General features: G+C 45.6%; 1 protein-coding gene across 1 annotated transcript in view; it reads left to right on the top strand.

Annotated features, from left to right (window-relative positions):
* Window positions 1-5,882, top strand: part of gli1 (GLI family zinc finger 1) — a 32,543-nt gene that overhangs the window by 893 nt on the left and 25,768 nt on the right. The gene's annotated exons all lie outside the window — the stretch shown is intronic.

Here is a 5,882-nt window from a genome sequence, read left to right as displayed (position 1 = left end):
CCTGTCCTGGGAGTGTTTGATGGGGATAGTGTAGAGGAAGTTTTACTCTGTTTCTCACCCTGTATTTGTTGGAGACAGTGTTGAGGGACATTTGCTTTCTGTTTAAAAGACTAGAGGGAAGGTTTACTGTATATCTAACCCTGTGCTGACCCTGTCCTGGGAGTGTTTGATGGGGGACATGTTGAGAAAGCTTTGCTATCTGTTTAAAAGAGTAGAGAAAGCTTTGGTCTGTGTGTAATCAAATGCTGACCTGTCCTGGGAGTGTTTGAATGGAACTGTGCAGTGGGAGATTTACTTAAAGATTGAAAGAGTAGAGAGAGCTTCACTCTGTATCTAACAGAATGGCAGCATGAGTGATGCATGAAAGTGCCCCTGTTCAGAAAGGGAATGATGGTCCTGCCCATGTCCTCTCGAAGCCTTGTGCATGAGCAGCTGCAGTGACATCCCATACACAGCCACAGCATTCACATCCACTTCCTGAAGTTGCTGCTATGCACAGAACTTTGAGGCCTGTGTGGAAGAAAACAAATGAGAGGGAACACTGATCCCCACTTCTCTTTTCTTCGAAGCACGTTCAAGTTCCAACCTTTCTTTCCTGGTATTTCTGACAGTTTCTTAAAACCCGCTCCTTTCTTTTGAAAACAGTCAGGGAGCTGTCTGCTGCTATCCACCCATTTCAATTTGGAGATTTCTTTGTTCTCCAGCATCCTTATTGACCCTCAATCTTTTCTCATTTCCGTATTTTGTGGGTGTAGATTCTCCCATCGTGGCTTGTCATTGATGTAACACTCAATGGCTATTGCCACTGAATCGTTTTTATAGAAATTTTTCCAAAGCAAAATCTCATGTCTACCAGCTCAACAAGAGTGAAAGTTTCTGCCACTGAGGCATTTCTTACTGCTCTTCAGATCATTTACTTCCATCTCCCACAAGGGAAAGGATGAACCTTCCTGCATTTGCCAATCCATCACTGAGAAGCTCCACTAAAGATGCTGGGTTGAATCTCATGTCTTTTTCATACAATCACTCCAGTGTGAAAGCAGGCCATTTGTGGCCCATCAAAATCACACCCACCCCACCCCATCAACCCTGCACTTCCCATGGCTAACCCACTTAGCCTGCACATCCCTGGACACTATGGGGGCAATTTCCCATGGCCAATCCACCCTAACCTGCGCATCTTTGGATTGCGGGAGGAAACCCACACAGACACTGGGAGAATGTGCAAACTCCACACAGACAGTCACCCGAGGGTGGAATTGGAGCCAGGTTCCTGGTGCTGTGAGGCTGCAGGGCTAACCACTGAGCCACTGTGCCACCCTTTTCTGTCCAAGTGTAATTTTTGTTGCATTTCAGAGAGGGTTCCTCCCCGCAACGCTGCCTGAGTTTTCTTGCGCTAACATTGCAAACGTGCTACATCAACTGCCTACCAATGGCGTCTCTCTCGTCTGATGCTAGTGTGATCCCCCCTACTCACCATAGCCAGAAGAACGCGCCACTGCCTGGATTTCATGGGGCATACTGCCATCCCTGGCACCAGCGCCGCTGTGTACCTGGAGAAGTGTTGGCAGTCCAGAGCTGCCCTGTGCTGTTTGTGAGATTTGCCCTGGACATGACGGAGAAGGGTGACCAGGTACCCACTTGGCAGACAGGGACCTGGAGGCCCTGGTTGGTAAGGGAGTGTGCAGAGGGCTCCATTCACTCCGCCTGGACTGGCACTGGAAGACACAACGCCAGACTCTCACAGCCTGCCACCCAGGTCAATACAGTGTCAGCCATTGGAACGAACACCAAGCTGTGGAACGAGAGGTCAGTGACCTTCAAGCTCTGCAAGGGTAAATGACCCCAACGACTGGAGACCCCTATTTAAGACAGAGATAAGGACGAATTCCTTCTCTCAGAGGGTAGTGAATCTGTGGAATTCTTTACTGCAGGGGTGTCAAGGCTGGGTCATTAAGTATACTCGAGGCTGAGATAGTGTTTAATCAGGAAGGGGATCAAGGGTTATGGGGAAAAAGATGATCACATCAGCCATGACCTTATTGAATGGTGGAGCAGATTCGATGGGCTGAATGGCCTAATTCCAATCCTATGTCTGATGATGTCAGAAGCTACTCCTGACATGCTGTACCGGGACCACCTGACTGAAGCATGTCTTTCTCGCTCTAACTGAGCACTTGGACCCTTCCAACTTCAAGAGCTGGCTGTCTGGTTGAAGCTCACTCAATGTGCCTGCTGTGCCAGCTGCTGGCCACATGGTGTCAGTGTAAAACTGGTGTTGCATGGTGCCGTCAAGCAACGTGCCCATCTTGACTGGTGCCTACCATAATAGACTGGCTGGCTTTGAGTCTATTGCAAACAGGCAAGGCAGGGCAATGCAGCGATGCTGGGAGCATCCAAGTTGGCGCTAAGCGAGTGAGTGAGCAACACTGACATGAAGCCTGGTCCAATCCATGAGCTTAGTGCTTATCCCTGTGTGCAAAGTGTCCTTGCTGTAGCATTTCAATGAGAGGTACCAAAGTGCAGCATTGAAAAGCCAAACTCTACTGTCAGTGCCACGTTAGCGCAAAGGGGCTGACACATGTTGGATGCTAACATCCGTGGATGTGGGATACATGCAGCCGCTGCCTAGGGAGTGTGTCCAAGATGGCAGCCCTGAGGAGCAAGTGGCGAGCTGAAGTCATCTGCCTGGCCTTTCACATCGGGACTTCTCAACGTCTCATTTCTATCCAGCAGGTGAGAGGATGGGAAACTACAGAGTGGTGAGGTGAGAGTCAGTGTTAATGAGAGAGATGACAAGCAATAATCCTCGCTAATAGGTCTCTTGCCGCTCACTAGCAACAAACATGCCTCGATGCCTGGAACTCTATTGGAAAATGAGTCTCATTGTCTCAAGGTTTAGCAAGGTCTCGTTCAGCACCTCATGGGATTCTCCCAGATTTCTCACCATAACCCATGTCATTCAGGGCCTGGGAAGATTGTGCTCTAGAAGTTTCATGTTCCTGGCATCTCCCAATGCTGGAAAACTCGAAACGCAATGCTCACTTTTTAATTTTTTCAATGGTTTGTTTGCCCAAACAATATCTTCCACCTTGGGATTTAGCTGTAACATTTCAAACCTGGCATCTGGCTTTGTTCAGGTGCCCAGCCAATTTAGCTGTCCAATTAGACTTTGCAATTGCTCCATCTCAGTTTTAGACATTTCTGCATCTTTTCATCACGTTCTACTTTGACCAACTGCAATGGGGCGAACATTTTCCAAATAAGATGACTGATGCAATGTGACCCTTGATCCATTCTGCCTGATTTCCAAACCAGTATATTTAAAAGCTCCCTGAGGCCTGACTTCCAATTTTAAATCCTGTTTTAAGTCCATTTTTGACAATGTTTTCAAATTCACTGCAAATAAGCTGGGGCTATTTTCCCTGGAGCATCGGAGACTGAGGGTTGAACTTAAAGAGGTTTATAAAATCATGAGGGGCATGGATAGGGTGAATAGCTAAAGTCTTTTCCCCCAGAGGTGGGAGAGTCCAAAACTAGAGGGCATAGGTTTAAGGTGAGAGAGAAAAGATTTAAAAGGGACCTGAGGGATAACTTTTCCATGCAGAGGGTGGTGCCTGTATGGAATGAGCTGCTAGAGGAAGTGTTGGAGGCTGGTACAGTTACAGGAAGGAATGTGGAAGCTTTGCAGAGGGTGCAGAAGAGGTTTATCAGGATGCTGCCTGGATTAGAGAGTATGAGCTATAAGGAGAGGCTAGAAAAACTTGGGTTTTTTCTCTGGAGGCTGCGGGGAGATTTGATAGAAGTTTATAAAATGATGAGATGCATAGATAGGGTTGATGATCAGAATCTTTTTCCTAGAGTTGAAATGTCTAAAACCAGGGTACATGCCTTTAATGTGAGAGGGGGAAAGTTCAAAGGACAAAAATAAAAATTGTTGGAAAAGCTCAGCAGGTTTGGCAGCATCCGTGGGGAGAAATCAGAGTTAACGTTTTGAGTCCAGTGACCCTTCCTCAGAAAGTTCAAAGGAGATGTGAGGGGCAAGATTTTTTACACAGAGAGAGGTAGGTGCCTGGAACATGCTACCAGGGTTGGTGGTGGGGGCAGATATGATAGGGGTGTTAGAGGGGCTTTTAGATAAACACATGAATATGTAAGGAATGGAGGGATATGGAGCAAGGGCAGGCAGAAGGGATTAGTTTAATTTGGCATCATGTTTGGCACAACATTGTGGGCTGAAGGGCCAGTTCCTGTGCTGTACAGTTGTATGTTCTGTGTTCTAATTTCTGCAATTAAAACATTTAAAAGGCATCTGGATGGGTATATGAATAGGAAGGGTTTTGAGGGATATGGGTCAAATGCTGGCAAATGGGACTAGATTTATTTAGGATATTTGGTCGGCACGGTCAAGTTAGACCGCAGGGTCTGTTTCCATGCTGTACAGCTCTATGACTCTATCTGAAACTAGAGACTCTGAAAGCTGCTCTTTATGGCACCGGTAAAACATGGGAGGGTTTGCTTTTAACTGAAGATAACCCAATTTTAATAAGACAGACCTTACTGAGAAATACCAAACTTTACAGACATAATTTAGGTTGCACACACAGTTATTTAATTTCCAAAGTGTCCCCATTGTGTTTGGTGCCTCTTCTGGAGGGTGAAGAAACATTTCCCACTTGAGTTGATCTCCCTGCAGAAATGCAGCTTTTATATCAATTCATCTATATTGCTAAGCATTTGTTGCTATCTGTTATGAAGATGTCCACAATGAAGATGTCTTTTTCGTTATCCCTCACCTTGAAATCCTGGCTATGACCTTGTTGAAATCCTTTGCGAAGGGCAAACTTACTATACGATAAGTCTATAAGACTTAGTTGGCAAGGGAGCACTAATAATCAAGCCCCACTATTCCACAAATGACTAAATACCCAAATTAAACCACCAAGATTTGCTTTTGTTTGCTATTGACTGATTGACTATATTTAAGACAAGACTAACTCACACCAGGCTTCAGCATTGACAGGAAAATAGCTCTTTCTATTGTAAAGAAACTTACTCTGTAAAAAATGGCAAAAGATGAATTACTACACACACACATGTACATGCGCACACATGCACACATGCACCCACACACACGCACACACACACACACACACACAATCTACACACACACACCTACACACACACCCACACACACACACACACAATCTACACACACACACGCACACACAATCTAACACACACCTACACACACACACCTACACACACCTACACACACAATCTACACACACACACACAATCTACACACACACACACACATCTACACACACACGCACATGCGGACAAAAATTGAACTTTGACTCAAAAATTATGGGCAGGGAGAACAATTTCTGTTGACCAAAAGTCCAGATGACAATGCGAAGAGTTATTTCTCACAGCTCTTTTGGCATTAGCATCATAGCACAATGTTATTTGCAGAGCAATGGTCGATCTTTGATTCAATAGGTGATTGGGTGGACCGAGGCCTTTTCTTGTACTATAGTTGCCTTTGAATCTCTGGGATGTCTTTGTCTTTTCACTCACATAGAGAAAAGGGGGAGAGAGAGAGAGACATTCCCTGGCTTCTGGATGTCTCAGGCTGCACTGCACTCAGGACTATGACAAATTGTAGCCAGATAATCCAAAGGTGAAAAAGAGGCATTTGCTCCTTAACTTAGAGGTTCCTGATGTGACTGTGTCTCATAATGCACACAACTCACTGCGCTGAAGAGTAACATATTCTTTAATAGAAACCACATACCACACAATCCCACTTGATCTTCAAGTTATAGAGTCATACAGTCACACAGCATGGAAACAGACCCTTCGGTCCAACCAGTCCA

The sequence above is a fragment of the Rhincodon typus genome, chromosome 41 (genome assembly GCF_021869965.1).
Source record: "Rhincodon typus isolate 14 chromosome 41, sRhiTyp1.1, whole genome shotgun sequence".
Lineage (NCBI taxonomy): Eukaryota > Metazoa > Chordata > Chondrichthyes > Orectolobiformes > Rhincodontidae > Rhincodon > Rhincodon typus.
Note: the sequence above shows the minus strand (reverse complement) of the source record. Positions and strands in the feature narration are given on the sequence as shown.